At 44.3% G+C, this 16245-nt stretch overlaps 1 long non-coding RNA gene across 1 annotated transcript; it reads left to right on the top strand.

Moving 5' to 3' along the window:
* Positions 1–876: 876 nt before the first annotated feature.
* Positions 877–13782, top strand: LOC105856561 (uncharacterized). The gene is made up of 2 exons (XR_001147200.2): positions 877–1408; positions 13325–13782. It is a non-coding gene; the product is annotated as an uncharacterized LOC105856561 (long non-coding RNA).
* The last annotated feature ends 2463 nt before the right edge of the window (positions 13783–16245 follow it).

Here is a 16245-nt window from a genome sequence, read left to right on the forward strand (position 1 = left end):
TAGAGAGAGCCCACTCAGCACCAGGCCCTCAGTTATTTTTTTCCCTGTTGCTGGATTTCCAGAGTCTCGACTGGCAGTTTCTCGCCAAGCTTCGAGCCTGGTGCATTCTTCTTTATTGTCAGTCTACCCCTCATTTGGTAACGTGGTAAAGAATCGATAATTTATCAGATAATTGCTCTCTTCCCTTTATTTACTTGATGTAGACACAGATCCATGTCGTTTTGGTCAAAACGACACGTCTTCCCTAACCGCAGTGCTTTTCTACCTACCCGGAATTAAGCACCCGGGGCCCCCACTGGAGCTGCACTAGGCACCGCGCCGGCGGACACGAGGTCCTTCAAAAGCAGCTGCTTGGTTACATTTAGGCTTCAACTTTGTTAGCCAGGAAGGTGCCGTTTCTCCTTTGCAGATGTGCACCTGGGTGCGAACTTTAAAAGCTTCAGGCGAATGAACAGCCCCGACTGCGAGCCCCTGACGGCGAGGCCAAGGCTGGGGGCCACCGCAAACAGCGCGCCGGCCTGGCCGGTGACGACCGCGGCAGGCACCGCTCCGGCCTGCTCCCCTCCCACGCCTGAGGATCCCGACCGCCGCCGCGGCCTCAGGGCCACCTCGAAGCTACGCGACGCGACGGCTGTGAAGCGCGCGGCACGGACCAGACGCCTGACCACCGCTCGCTCCCGCCCTCCTCCCGCCAGCTAGGGCCCCGCGCCGCCGGAAGTCTGCGGGGTCGGGGGGCCCGCGCCGCCGCGGGACTGCGGACGGCCCGCACTCGCGAGCGCTCCGCGGCGTCGGGCGCGCCTCGAACTCCACAGGCAGTAACTGCCGCCCCGCCCCGCAGCACATTATAATGACATCAGCGCGACGACCTGAGCGGAGAACCGGGCGGGCACGGCGAGAGCAGGCCCGGCTCCCCGCAGGCCCAGCGCTACCTGGGGCACGACACCGCCCCGGCCGCTGACGTCACGGCGTAACGTCCCGCGCGGGCGTCTCTGGGAAGGCGCGGGAGGGGCGGGGCGAGGAGCGGCGCCGCCGGCGCCTTTTAAAAAGCCCGCTGGAGCCCCCTGGTGGCCACTGGCCGTCATAGGCCTCTCTGCGCAAACAAGGCCGGAGGCTTCGGGAAGCCCGCAGGGCTGCGGCCGCGTTTGTCTTCCTTCTCGCCTCGCTGCGCAGGGTCCCCCGCAGAAGCTGTTGGCGGGAAAGCAGCCACTTCCTCACAGGCCTGACTCAAATGTAGACGTTATCTGAGGCATGGCGTCGAAGCGACGGTGTCCATTTGGGGAGGCGTTCTGAAACAGCCTGGGCCTCGCCAGGAAAGGACGGGCAGAGCGGGCGGCTCGGCGGCTGGGCGGCCCAGGCCGCGCGCGGGCCGCGCCCACACCCACTCCCGCGCGCGAGAGGAGACGAGACAGTAAGTCGGGCTCTGCCCCTACAACGTGTGTTTCCCGCCTGAGTCCGCTTCTCACGCCCGGTGGGAGCCCGCTCGGGCTGCTCCGGGCCGGGGAGGGAGCCATCCGGGCTCCGGCCTGTCCGGACGGGTGCGGGCCGCGGGCTCTGCCGACACCGGGCACCGGCGCTCCTGGCGGGGCGTGTCGTGTCGGGAGAGACTGAGGGAATGCTGTGAGGGGTGGTGGAGGTTGAAGCCACGACGTCGTTTGGGTCATTCACATTAATCTGTAACTCGGCCTTCCAAGTTCAGGTCCTTCCTTGCGGTGGTAAGGCCCAAGGCTAATTCCTCCTTCAGAATTAGGGGACAGCACAACACAAGGTGACATCCACTGAGAGACGGGGCACCGGCGTCTCCAGCAGGGCCCGGAGACAGACCTGGGCGTAGCCACTGACGGCTTCACTTCGGAAACTCGTAACCTGGTGCTGTTAAATGAGCAGGCCCATTGGCCTGAGTGTCTCCGTACTTTGAGTTCCTACATGACCAACAACCTAACGTGGTGCATAAACAAACCAAAACCCAATTTAGGAGTATTTTGTTGTTGTTGTTACAAGTAGCCAGGTTTCAGCCAATCACAAACAACCAACCTGCAGCCAACCACAGGCATCTAGCTGATGCCACCGTGCCCAAACAAGGCACCTGCCTGGCTGAAGCCCATGAGATGAGTTCTGCACTTTTCTTCTGTGTTCATCCTCTAAAAACTTGCTGTTCACACTGTTGTGTGGAGTTCTCTAAACCTCTCCTGGTTCGGAGCGCCATCCAATTCATGAATTGTTCTTTGCTCAAATAAAGTCTGTTAAATTTAATTTGTCCAAAGTTTCTCTTTAGCAGACACTCTGGCTTCTCCTATTGACTGTCCCGCCTTAGTGGTCACTGGAGGGAGGTTGAGCTATCTCTTTTGGCATCAGCGGTGACAGGAAACATCACCCCAGACAGCCAGAACCGAAAAGGAAAACGGCAGACAGCACAGGTTCCCAGGGGCTATTTAGTTCATCATTCGTGCATCCTTTAATCATGCTTTCTGTAGTGGGTTCAGTGGATTCCTCCCAAAAGTATATGTCTATGTCCAACCCCTTGGAATCAGTAAACATGACCTTATTTAGAAAAACCATTTTTAAAGATGTAATTAAATTAAAAATTTCAAGATGAGATCATCCTAGAGTACCGAGGTAAGCCCTAAATTCATTGATAAGTGTCCTTATAAAAGACACAGAGGTGATATTAGAAAGATAATGATGAAAATCACATGCAGACAGAGGCAGATATTGGAATTATGCAACCACAGTCCAAGGGATGCCTGAAACCACCGGAAGCTGGAAGAGGCAAGAAAGGATTTTCTCCCAGAGTCTTTAGAGGAAACATAGGCCTGCCTACACCTCAATTTTAGATTTCTGGCCTCCAGATCTGGAACAGAATAAATTTCTGTTATTTTCGGCCACTCAGCTTATGGTTATTTTTTAAGGCAGCCCTAAGAAATTAATGCACTTGCAAAACATACTAACTGAGCACATTATCTATGCCAAATACCATCCCAGGTACCAGTGATACAACAACAAAAAAAGACCCTGGTCTCATAGAGCTTATGTTACAAAGAAGAAAGAGATTATACACTGGTGAATAAACAATCAAGAAAATTTTTGAGAGTGAAAAGTCCTACAAATAAGTATGTCTAACATGACCTTGTGGCAAAGAGTAATTGAGGGTTGCAACTCCAGATAGAGTGATTAGGAAAGACTTCTCTGAGGAGGTAACATTTTAGCTGATACCATCCAGAAATATCCTGAAAAAAAGTGCAAAGAATCTTAGGGATGTTGGACTTTTTCAAGAAGTCAGGGTAGAGCCAGAAAAATGCTATTTTATAACTATTACTGTGCCCCCATTAAGGTCCCCAAAATTGTTCTTCAAACTGTATTCCTTGGAGCCCTGAGGTGTTCCACTAAAACCCATGCAGGGGCCACAACTGGAAGAAGGTTGGAGGAGACCCAGGCGGGGCTCATTGTCCCTACACCTCTGCTGATTACAGCAGCCCTCTAATTTTCTGTACAACAGCTGCCAAATAAGACTTCACTTTAGAAAGTGTTCCACTGCTGAGAGAAAATTTGAAAACTACTGCTCCACGTTGGTGTAGCCTAGGAAACATGAAATTGTGCTATGTAGAATATGTTTTATCCAGGGCTTTCCACCTTTCAAAGCACAGCCATCAGTTCACCAGGTTCTATACAAACTAAAAGGCATGGAACTTTCTCTCCTTCTGCCTGAATTCCTGCCTCCTGTTAATTGAAATCCATTCCTCCAAAATATCCTGGTTTTTTCTCAAGAAAGGAGGCATTACTTCACTGAAAGACACATATTGATTATATGGATTATTTTTTTGACTCATCATTCAATAGTTCAGGTTTCCATATTTTGCCTAAATATTTTCTAAGGATCCTATCCTTTGTAAGATGCTTCAGTTGCTTCGCAGCAGCTAATACTAAAATGAATCCAAAGAGGCAATGAAATAGAATTTCCTGTTAGCTGGAAATCTCTTTCTGTCTACAATAACAACCAAAAATAAAAATAAAAAGTGACAAATTGTAAACCCCTATGGGCTAATTCTAGACTTCTGAGACCTAAGATATCAGTTGGGATTAGATTGTGAGTAAAAGAAAAATCCAGAATAGAAGTGGCACAAACAAGAGAGAAGGAAAATTTTATTTTTCTCCCCAAGAAGTTTATGTAGTCAAGCCAAATCTACCATGACAGTCTATAGAGCTAGGGACCCGGTTCTTTCCACCTTGTTTCTCTGCTATGCATGGAGCTTCTATCCCAAGACCATCTCATGGCTCAGCATGGCTGCTTGAGTCCTAACTACTGTATCCAAATTTCCACCAACAGAAAGGACAAAGTGGAAGGGGGAAAGACATGCCTTATCACTTTAAAGACACCTCCTGGAAATTGCAGTCTGTACTTCTGCTTAAACCCATCGGCCGAAACATAGCCATGTGACCAAACTCAGCCATGTCAACTAAAAAAAATAGTGTTTGAAAGAATTAAAGTTTGTTTCATTCAGAGCCTTACTAAGGACCGCAATCCCAGGGGAATTTTTCAGAGAGTTTCTGTTAGACTGCTCAAAAGCAGTGTCTCAGCTCACAGCTCACAGATCAGATGGTGGAGGGTCTCCATGTGCTCAGAAGTTACATCGAACACACTCAGAAGTTACATTAGAACAAAATCTCATCAAAGGTTGGGTGCAGGATTACAGAGGCACAATCATTAATCTGATCAGATGTTATATGAGGTACAGGAAAAGGCAAGTGGTAGGATCATTGAACTGACGTTTTCTAAAAATGCAGTGACTCAGGCCAGAGAGGTGGGCCCCTGTGCTCTGTCCTGCTTTTTGTCTTCGAGGCACCCTTCTGGAAGGTTGTGCTCAGCCAGAGTCGGCCTCTGTGAAGCTATGTTGACAAGCGGATGAGCAAATAGGGCTTCTGCCCAGCAAGGGTGACCGCGTGGACGGCCAGAGTGAACGTGCTACTTTGTGTCAGGGCCACAGGGCGCTGAGAAATGTAGTCTGTTTTCCAAGTAGCCATGCACCCGCCTGGAGTTAGAGGTTTTGTCACTGGCCCCTATTCACCTCCGTAGCCTCATCTCGCTGTGTGCCCACCCGAGCCCTTCCATGCCGGCCTCCCGGGTGCCTGGGACTTCTGACGGGCGGTCTTTGTCTGTGCTGTCCTCCTCCTGTGGCCTCTCTTCCCCCTCAGCCCGGACGCCTTATCTATTGAATTCCTGTTTATCCTTCAGATCTGAACCAAAACAGTCCCAGAGCGATCTCACACCAGGTTGAATGCCCCACTGTACAATTTCAGAGGAATATACCCTTCTCAATTGTAGCAGTTATTGCAGCTGTATTCTGACGTTTACTTGTGTGGTTATTTGATTAATCATCATTTCCTCCTTCAGGAAGTCGGTTTGTCTGTTATTCGCGGCTCTATCCTTGCCCACTTGCTTAAAACCTGCTGCTTAGGAGATGCCCAGTAAATATGAGTTAAACAAATTAATACCATTTAAATTTCCGTTTCACAAACATGCTGCAAAGTTCCGATTGAAAAATCTATTTGTAGTCTGGGTGCAGTGGCTCACACCTATAATCCCAGCACTCTGGGAGGCCAAGGCAGGAGGATCACTTGAGGTCAGGAGTCGAGACCAGCCTGAGCGAGAGCAAGACCCCATCTCTATCATTAATAAAAACAGAAAAAATTAGCCGGGCATGGTGGCACTTGCCTGTAGTCCCAGGTACTCACAAGGCTGAGGCAGGAGGATCGCTTGAGCACAGGTGTTTGAGGTTGTGGTGCAGAGAGACACTGTCTCAAAAAATAAAATAAAAATCTATCTGTGATAAGCACAACATCTATGACCAATTACAAACTTTTTTTTCCTTTATATCTGCCTAAATTATGGTTTTCCACAAAATAAAAATATAAATATTTTCTTCTCCATAATCTGGAAGGTCTGAAGGTTTTTGGTGGGAATGGGGTTGCTTGTATTAGTGAACTTGGGGGTGAGGCAGTGGGGAAGGGTGTTTTATTTCTATTTTTAGTCTTCCTCATAGCTTCAGGCCCTAGGCATTTTTCACCCACTCCCAACCTCATCCATAGCTAGCTTTACATTTTTGCATGAAGTCATCCTTGAAAACATTTCTTCAGTACACTCTAATCAGAGTAGCAACCTTGCTCTCATATTGCAGCCAGTCTGATCCAGTTCTAATCCAGACAGCAAGTTCATTCCTCTAACTTAAAAAGTCCCCTGTTAGCAGCTTTATTGGAAAATCCTCTTGTGTGCGATTCACCAGCACTCACTATTGGGGACAGGGCGGGGGGTGGAATTAGGCCTTGTTTAGGGAATAAAAATTGTAAAACTCCCAACACTAATCTTTCACTACAGTTGAGTCACATCTTTGTGTATCCCTTTGTGTAGAGATAGCCATAAATAATAAAATGGCTATGAGAGTGAGAAAAAAGAATCAAGATCTGATTATGTTGGTGATATTTTCTAACTGTGTCTTTATATATGACCCCATTGTTTAATTATCTTGAATCATATTGTCCTTCATAATGATTAAATGATAGCAGAGTAGAGAAAATATTTATTGAATGTTTACTCTTTGTCATGCAGAACTGTCAAAGCATTAGGGAAATGTAGGTTAATCTAGTATTAGAAAACCAAAGACACTAGAGCACCCGGTATTTGAAACTCACCGTGCCTGGCAATATGCAGTGTGTATATATAAACAGTATACAAAACCCTCCACCTACAGATGGGTTCACACAACTCACAAACCTTTCGCCTGAGTTCTTTCCTTTCCACATCCAAATCTTGACACGTGCCATCATGAATACCTTTACCCTTCACTTGGGTTTTAGATTATTAACTCAAGCTACCTCCTTGGATCTCCGATTTATTTATTAGGTGTCTTTCCCCTCCCAAAGGATTGTCAGAGAAGAATCTAGTGCACTGGTAAGCAACCCACGGCCTGCCCACTTGGCTTTGTGACACCATCCACTACATAACTTCAGGAACAAGAAGTGAAAATATTAGTATTCATAAGTGATATTCCCACCCATAATCACATTTTTATAGAACCCTTGTGTGTTTTCTCTCACCTTCAGGTTCTACATTCTATTCCCTTTGTCTGAAACCCACAGTCTCCTTCTGCCTAGCAAATTCTAAATTATCTATTACATGCCAGCTTTCACATCTCCCTAAATCTAGTCAGTGTTCCTAGTGTATAGCATTTATCATACTATGTTATAAAAATGCTATCAACTTATCTGTCATTCCCAATGGACTGTAAGATTTAAAACAGTAAAGATTATTTCTTCCATTTATTTATTTTTTGCATCAAAATCAGGTAAAATGAATATTTGTTTATATATGTGTGTGTGTATAGATAGATAGATAGATAGATAGATAGATAGATAGATAGATAATGAGCACATTGACTTTTTTTTTTTTTTTTGAGACAGAGTTTCACTCTGTTGCCCAGGCTAGAGTGCCGTGACGTCAGCCTAGCTCACAGCAACCTCAAACTCCTGGGCTCAAGCAATCCTCCTGCCTCAGCCTCCCGGGTAGCTGGAACTATAGGCACGTGCCACTGTGCCTGGCTAATTTTTTCTATTTTTTAGTTGTTTGGCTAATTCATTTCTATTTACAGTAGAGATTGGGTCTCGCTGTTGCTCAGGCTGGTCTCGACGTCCTGAGCTCAAGCAGTTCTCCTACCTCTACCTCCTAGAGTGCTAGGATTACAGGTGTGAGCCACGGCGCCCACCAGCACATTGACTATTAATCCCAGCCCCAGGCAATGACCAAGGAGCAGTGCCTTCAGCAGTGCTGAATGACCTGCCATGCTGCCCAGTTCTCAAACACACATCACAGATGCATTTGCTTTTGTTGCAAAAGCAATGGCTACACAACCGTGTGAGCAAAAACAAAACCCATGCACCCACTCCAATCCCAAAATAAATGAACACTTCAGGATTCCTTGCCATCAAACCTGTCTTTGGTAACTTATTGGAGAGATTGGTAAAATTGTGGTGGACTACCTAATGTGAGAATTTATCTAACTATATTAATAGGTTGGTCATATTTTTTAGGTGCTCAAAACTTTCAGTGGTCCCCTAGTATCTGTAGGATAAAAATCCATGTTTCTGAGGCTCATGGTCAAGGCCATCCACAACCTTGAACCTTCCTACCTTCCAGCCCTTTCTTCCCAACTCATCACACATTCTGTATTCTATGCCAGTCAATTTCCTGTGCCCCATGTAAGCCCAATATGTGCAATCTTTTGGATCATATGATAACAGCTAACCCTCAATCGTATCGTGTGCCAGGCCCTCTTTCAAGCGATTTACATATGTTAATGCATTTAATCTTTACAACAACACACTTAGGTGGCTGTTACTTTTATCCCTGTTTCAGAGATGAGGAACCCGAGGCACCTGCTGCATAATCGTAGCGTTATTCATAGCAATAAGTGTTTTTTAGAAATTGAAGGTAGATAGAAAAGAGGCAAACCATGAAAAAAGAATGCGATAGATGGGTTGTCCTCTGATATTTTATTATATATTTTTAACATACCATGTTCAAAGCCAGTGGACACATTCATTTAAGTAAAATTAATTCCAATAAACAGAGAAAACAAGACTTTCTTTCTCCATGCATCAATGCCATTTCCTCCCCGATCACCCCTTTGTTTTTCGGGCAAATATCCACTCATCCTTCAGGACTGAGCTTAAATGTCACTTCCTCCATGAAATCATCTTTGACACCCCCTGCCCTCATCTAGAAACCCCAGGAATAGTTACAGACTTGCCCTTCTGTGCGTCCAAGGCCCTCCTACCTAACCATTACAGGGCCTGTCTCATGCACTGGGGCGTTCGCTTGACTTCTCACTGGACTGAGAGTAGAGGGCCTTGGACTTCGTGTGGCCGGAGGGACTGGCCCAGGAACCCTCTCCCCGCACGCACAGCCCCCAGTGAGAGGAGCCCCCTCGGCTGAATGCGGAATTTCGCCTGGGCAGCACGGGTCCCAGGGCCACCACGAGCTGCCACGCTGCACTAGGCCGGCGATGGCTGACTGTGGCTGGCCAGGGCAGGCCTCTCAGTAGTGAAGAAAATGTTTTCCCCTCAGTATCGGTCTGGACTTTGCTGTCTCCGAGAAGAACACTCATGTTCACCCGTGGAAGGTGCTGCTTACACTATAGGTTGGCCGGTGCTGTGTTTGCGTGACCTCTCCCAGACTCACGTGGAAACTGAACTGCCCCGTTGCACGTTAAGAGATGGGACTTGGAGGAGGAGATTGGACCACGAGGGTTCCACCACTAGGAGCAGAGAGCTAGATTTTTCAGACTGAGAAGCTTGCTTGCAAAGAGGTGGGTTTTGTTGGCAATGACCAAAAAAAAAGCCCCGAACACCCTCTGAGTAGGAAAGGCACTTGGTTTACTCAGGGAGTGACAGCCTAATTCGGTGCATTTCCTCCTAAAACTGAAGAAAGGAGAAAGGAGGCAAAGAAAGCCCCAGTGAGCTAAACTGTCTCTGCTACTTGGTAGTTTCTGCCGCCTTCACCCTCTGATGCAGAAATCCCCAATCTCAGCGTTTCAGGGCTGCTGAAGGAAGTGAGAAGGAATGGAGCTTGAGCCACCATCTGTCCTGGGTTCAGTGGAGAAGGGACATCCAGTGGTGGTGAGTGCTGCCAATTCTAGGTGGCGCTGCAAGGTGACCAGGAAGAGAGCTGGGGTACCAAAGATCCATGATGCTGAAGTGGCACCCTAAAGCAGACATCCTGGCATCAGAGTGACACACAAAAGCTTTGGATTTCTCCCAGGAGGAGAAAAGAGTGATACAGGAACATGCTATCATAGGCATTCAGTAATTATTTAGTATCAATCCAAAACCCTAAAAAAAATTTTCTACTACTCTTCTGTAAGTCAAAGACAGAAAATTTAGACACTTTCATTAAATAATTCCCTGTACAGTGAGGGAGAAGCAAGAAGGACAGTCAAGCAGTGAAGAGCCAGTTTCTAGGTAGTGCTGTCCAAAACAACTTTTTGCAATTATGGAAGAGTATGGATATTATTCTACATCTGTGCAGTGCAGTAGGACAATCCCAGCCACATGGGCCTACTGTATGCTTGCAATGTGGCTGATGTGATTAACAACTGAATTTTAAATTTTAATTAACCTAAATTTAAATAGTTACACGTGTTGGTGGCTAACACATTGGACAGTCCAACTTTATAGGCATGTTGACTTAGATTTGAATCCCAGCTCTGCCTTTTACAATGCAGGTGGCCTAAGGTATGACAATAAATTTTTGTAAACTTCAGTGTCCTGATATGTAAAATGCAAATCTTAATAACACCCACTTTTTGGAGAATATTGAGAATTAAATGAGATCATGCATCTAAGTGCTTAACAGAATGCCTAGCACAAAGCACATGCTCAATAAATGTTAGTAAATTATTTTTGAACGTCAAAACAGGTGATAGTCATATGTTACAAGTTTTATTAATCAACTTAAATAAAAGAAAAATAGTTATTTTAACAATTGAAGAGTCTCTGTCTCATTTGCTATATTTTATTTTTGTCATAGCACTACCACTCTCTAGAAATTATATTATTGATTTATTCATGTACACGGTTTTTATCTGTTTACACTGCAAGAAAAGTATAAAGGTCACAAAAGTGGGCTTTTTTGTTATTGTTGTTCTTGTTTTTAATAAGCCCAGAATCTTGTAGCCTGAAATATTGATAGGTACCTCATAAGCAGTTATGGAATAGATGAATAACTTAAAAAATTAACCAAATCTTGTTCTGCACTTCCGAAAACCTGAGTGAAACTACTGCTTACTAAAACAGAAAAGAAAAGACACCTTCTTTTGTTCCTTCTGGATAAGGCACAGTGAAAGATTAATAATAATAAATATGTGGTGATTTTATAATATAGCATAGATCAATGAAGACAAAAGCAAATGCTATTTTTTTCAAGATTTGAAACTTCAACTCTCTGGATTCTTTTATTATATAATTGCTCTTAAATAACTGAGTGATTTAAAGTACTATACATACAATTTGCAATAAAATGATATTCTGTCAAAATTAATTGCCTTTTATTTTTGCCAAACCTGTGTTTAAAGAATTCAAAGTATGAAAATGTTTTCCAGAAAATAAAGCTCAATTAACATAAATGATACAAAGATAACTACACTATTATTCAATGATGTGCTTCAAACTCATTTTGCATGCTTTAGTACTCAGTAAAAGTACAACATAATAAAGTTTTTAAAAACATTTAAATTGTCTCTAATTTGTGGAACCACCATAGTCAAAATACATTAAGTTAATAACGTAAACAATTACATAATGGTACTGCCACCAAAGTATACTTAATATAAACTGAACTAAGGATGGGAACGTGTAGGTTTTCATAAGATATTGAAATTTAAAAGAATAATTATTATAAGAGCTAACACATAATTCTTACTATTCAACACTCTCCTAAGAGTTTATATATAAATAACTCTTGAATATATAAATTCAATCCATCTGTCCCCTGGTCAGATAATTCAAAGCCAACATTTCCAAATTAAACTCATTACCTTCTCCATGTTTAAAGGAAAACTTCAGACACAATAAATTTAACAAAGTTTATTTGCTCAAAGAACAGCTCGTGAATGGGGCACCACCCAGAGCAGGTGCAGAGAGCCCTGCCCAACAGTGTGAGCAGTGAGCTTTGCAGACTAACCACAGACGCAAAGCACAGAAATCACCGGATTAGCCACAGGTAGGCATCTTGCTTATCTGCTCACGCTCTGACAAATTGGATACCTGTTATTGGCTAAAGCTAACTATTTGTGATTGGCTGAAACTAACTGTTACAAAAAATACACCAAGTTAGGTTTACTAACTTAGGTTGCAGTTTATTATACAGGAATTCGAAGTACCCAGACAGCCTCAAGCTAATGGCCATCTGTTTAATTCAATACCTGCAAACCTGCAAATCATTTGAGCTATTTTCTTAATTATTTATTGGTATAAATGTACTTTCTTTAAGAAAACCTAAAAAGCCAAAATATAAAGATACAAAACAGATTGCTTTAATATTGGGTAAGTTGAAAATGCATGCATGCATGATACATGACATAATTAAAATGCAACTTTGCTCTTCAGGTCGTATATGGTGGAAAAAAATGCAACTTTGTTTTTGGTTCTCTATCTCTTTAAAACATATTCAGGCCGGGCGCGGTGGCTCACGCCTGTAATCCTAGCTCTCTGGGAGGCCGAGGCGGGCGGATTGCTCGAGGTCGGGAGTTCAAAACCAGCCTGAGCAAGAGGGAGACCCCGTCTCTACTATATATAGAAAGAAACTAATTGGCCAACTAATATATATAGAAAAAATTAGCCGGGCATGGTGGCGCATGCCTGTAGTCCCAGCTACTTGGGAGGCTGAGACAGAAGGATCGCTTGAGCCCAGGAGTCTGAGGTTGCTGTGAGCTAGGCTGACGCCACGGCACTCACTCTAGCCTAGGCAACAAAGTGAGACTCTGTCTCAAAAAAAAAAAAAAAAAAAAAAAAAAAAAAAACATATTCAGTTGGGTAATCTCCTACATCGGGATAAAACTCTAAAGTCTAGGCTTTTTTTGTGCTTTTTTTGGTAACAGCTATACAATGAGTTTAAGTCACCAAAAAAGTCTGAATTCCAGAAAGTAGAATAGTGGTTGCTAGGGGATTGGAAGAGGGGAGAATGGGAGTTATTTTTTAATGGATATAGAATTCTAACTTTACAAGATGAAAAGAGTTACAGAGATGACCAGTGGTGATACTTGCTCGGCATTATGAATGTATTTAATTACACTGCATTGCATATTTAAAAATGGTTCCAATGATACCTTTTGTGTTGTGTATATTTTACCACAGTAAAAATAATTGAGGAAAAAAATCTCAATTCAAATATTAAATGTGTGGTTGCCTATAATGATTAAAACTCTGAACTGGACTTAGGTGACTTCTCTCCTTAGCTCTGGCTTCAGGCTGGAAGTCCACAATGAGAACGGCAAGTGGGGCTGGCTGTGGTTTTGCTTCTTAGCTGTTCACGACTCTTCCCTCCACTGGAGAATGGGCTCCTGGCCCACGTGTGCTGGTTCAGAGGAGGGAGAAAGGGAAAGGGGCAAGAAAGGACTCAACTGTCATGAGCTGGTCTTGTGCTTCCTGCTCCTGGCAGGTGATTAAAGCTGACCCCTCTCTCCCTCTGGTAGGGCTTCGGTGGGTTACTCTCACCATGCTCTAGCACCGTGGGCCTCGCCCCTGAGTCTCCCTGACCCAGAAGGATGAATTTCTCTTGCAGGTTGTCACTTATGACTCCTTGCTAAGGCGTATACATGCACACTCCTTCTGCTGAGGACTGCTCTCCACCCCAGGAGGCCTGTTGAATAGATGCGGGATTCCTACTGGACCGCTCCCAGGCAGCCACATCCAGTGCCTCGAAGCACTCAAGCATCCTTCACCCCAGCACCATCTTTGCAGCAGGCTGACCCCAAAGCAGCAGCAACCGCCACCAGAGCTACTAACTGGAGAGCCGTCGTCTCTCCCTCCAGACTTTCTGGACAGGAATTGGAGCCCAGACCACGGGCACCATGGGCCTCCCAGACTGAGTCGGCCACCAGTTTGCACAACTTCAGGGAACCCATTCCAAAGTCCTCTAAGCTTGGGTGAGAAAGTAAAATCCCTCTCCCAAAGGTAGGTGATGGGGTCTCAGAGCACGACAAAAATGCTTTCCAAATAAATGTATTTGATCACCTTCTCTCTCTTGCCATACTCTGGACACTTTTTATATCCTTGATCTGCTAAGTCAGCAGACTGATTCTCAGAGAATTCCTTTACTAAAGTCCACATTTACAGACATGGCTGACTCCCAATTTTGCTAGCAATAGCTATTTTATTAGTGCTTCAACTGAAAGTGAGGTATGCAGAGTCTCGTTCTGACCTGACTGTAACAGCTAGGTGAAGGCTCAGCTTCTGTGATAGAGAGACCCAAAACATGATAGATTAAATAAGGCTGAGGCTTGACTTTTCTGCACTGGATAGGCTGCTTTGCTTGATATTCTAGTTCCTTCCATCTTAATGCTCAGGCATCTTTTAGGGATGTGGTCCCCAACCCCCGGTCATGGACCAGGCGGCAGAGCTCTGTCCCCTTCTCCATCCGTGGAAAAATTGTCTTCCATGAAACAATTTTTCTCTGCTGCCAAAAAGGTTGGGGACCACTGCTTTAGGGCAGTAGTTCTCAAATCTGTTTGTTGCTCCCAGAACCCCATTATACACTTACAAATTATTGACAACCCACAAAAGTCCAAAACATTGCCACTACCAAATGTTGTCAAGGACGTAGAGCAGCAGAAACTCATTCACTGATGATAGAAATGCAAAATGGCACAGCCACTTTGGAAGAGGTTTGGCAATTTCTCACAGAACTAAACATACTCTTACCATACGATCCAACAAACAGGCTCCTCGGTATTTTCTCAAACGAATTGAAAACTGATGTCCACACAAACATCTGCACACGGATGTGTATGACAGTTTTCCTCGAATTGCCCAAACTTGGAAGCAACCAAGATGTCCTTCAGTGGATGAATAGATAAATAAACTGTGCTACATCCAGACAATGGAATGTTATTTGGTGCTAAAAAGAAATGAGCTATCAAGCTATACAAAGGCATGGACGCTTAAACACATCTGCAGTGAAAGAAGCCAATCTGATAGGCTACGTACTGCATGGTCACAATTACATGGCACTCTAGAAAGGCGTGCTTTTTGGAAACAGTAAAAAGATCAGCAGTTGCCAAGGGGAAGGGGAAGGGAGGGATGAATAGGCAGAGCACAGAGAATTTTTAAGGCAATGAAAATACTCTGCATAAGACTATACATTTGCCCAAACCCACAGGATACCCAGCACCAAGCATGAACTTAATATATGCTCTAATGATGTGTTGATGAAGACTTGCCACTTGTAATAAATACACCACTCTGGCTGGGATGTTGATAGTTGGGGAGGTTGAAGTTGGGGGGCCAGGAGGTATATGAAAACTCTCTGAACTTTCCATTCAATTTTGCCATGTACCTAAAACTTCTCTAAAATCTAAAAAAACAATTCTTGAGGACCCCAAAGAGCTTTGGATTTTACAGACTAAAAGACTACATCAATAATTATTGCATTAGAAATTAAAACTAAATTTGTATAATATTTATTTCCTTATTTTGTTTGTTTTATTTTAGGAGTTTTGTTTGTTTGTTTTTAGAACAGGGGCCTGCTCTGTCTCCCAGGCTAGAGTGCAGTGGCAACATCATAGCTCACTGCAGCCTCAAACTCCTGGACTCAAGCAATCCTCCTGTCTCAGCCTCCCTAGTAGCTAGGATTAAAGACACATGCCACCATGGCCAGCTAATTTATTTTTTGTAGAGATGGGGTCTCTCTATGTTGTCCAGGCTGGTCTCGAACTCCTAGCCCAAACCAATCTTTCCACCTAGGCCTCCCAAAGTGCTAGGATTACAGGAGTGAGGCACTGCACCTGGCAGGGTTGTTAAAATTAAAGGAGATAGACATGTAAAGGACTTAAAATGGTGCCTAGCATATAATAAGCATGCCATAAATATTTATTATTATTATTGTGTAGGTGAAAACATGCATCACAGATATAAAGTATAAGGCTTCGTCTTTTATTACATATGAACATTCCCTCCTTAAGCACTATGAAGTAAGGCACATCATGAATAAGAAAAGAAATTTTTGAAGATGAAGTTTATGGGAGAGTAATTAAAGTAACATAAAAATTCAGAATGCAATGTGTAGCTACAGTTGCATGAAATAGGATAACATTCTTCTGAAAGAATGTCAAAGATCCTTTGGGAAGTCAGGACCAGTAAACAAGGTCATGTGGTTTCCAGCACGTGGAAGACTGACAGATCGAATATCATCCAAGAAGACGGACAAAGCGCCATTTGGATCAGCGACAGCCCACCCCGCCCTGGACAGCAGCGTCTGTCCTCTGTATGAGGGTGACACGCCCAGCCGGGCTCTCACCGTGCCCCAGGTAGAGTCACAGTAACAACCCACTGGCGAGAAATTAAACGTGTATTTCTCACAAAACTAAAAGCAGAAAGAAAAAATGTAGTTTAAAATAAATTCTGCAGCTAGTTTCTTTAGAGTGGCATTTTGACCAAAATTTGTCTTCGAAAGATCCCCTCTTACCGTGGTCAGAGAATGATTCG

The sequence above is a fragment of the Microcebus murinus genome, chromosome 29 (genome assembly GCF_040939455.1).
Source record: "Microcebus murinus isolate Inina chromosome 29, M.murinus_Inina_mat1.0, whole genome shotgun sequence".
NCBI lineage: Eukaryota > Metazoa > Chordata > Mammalia > Primates > Cheirogaleidae > Microcebus > Microcebus murinus.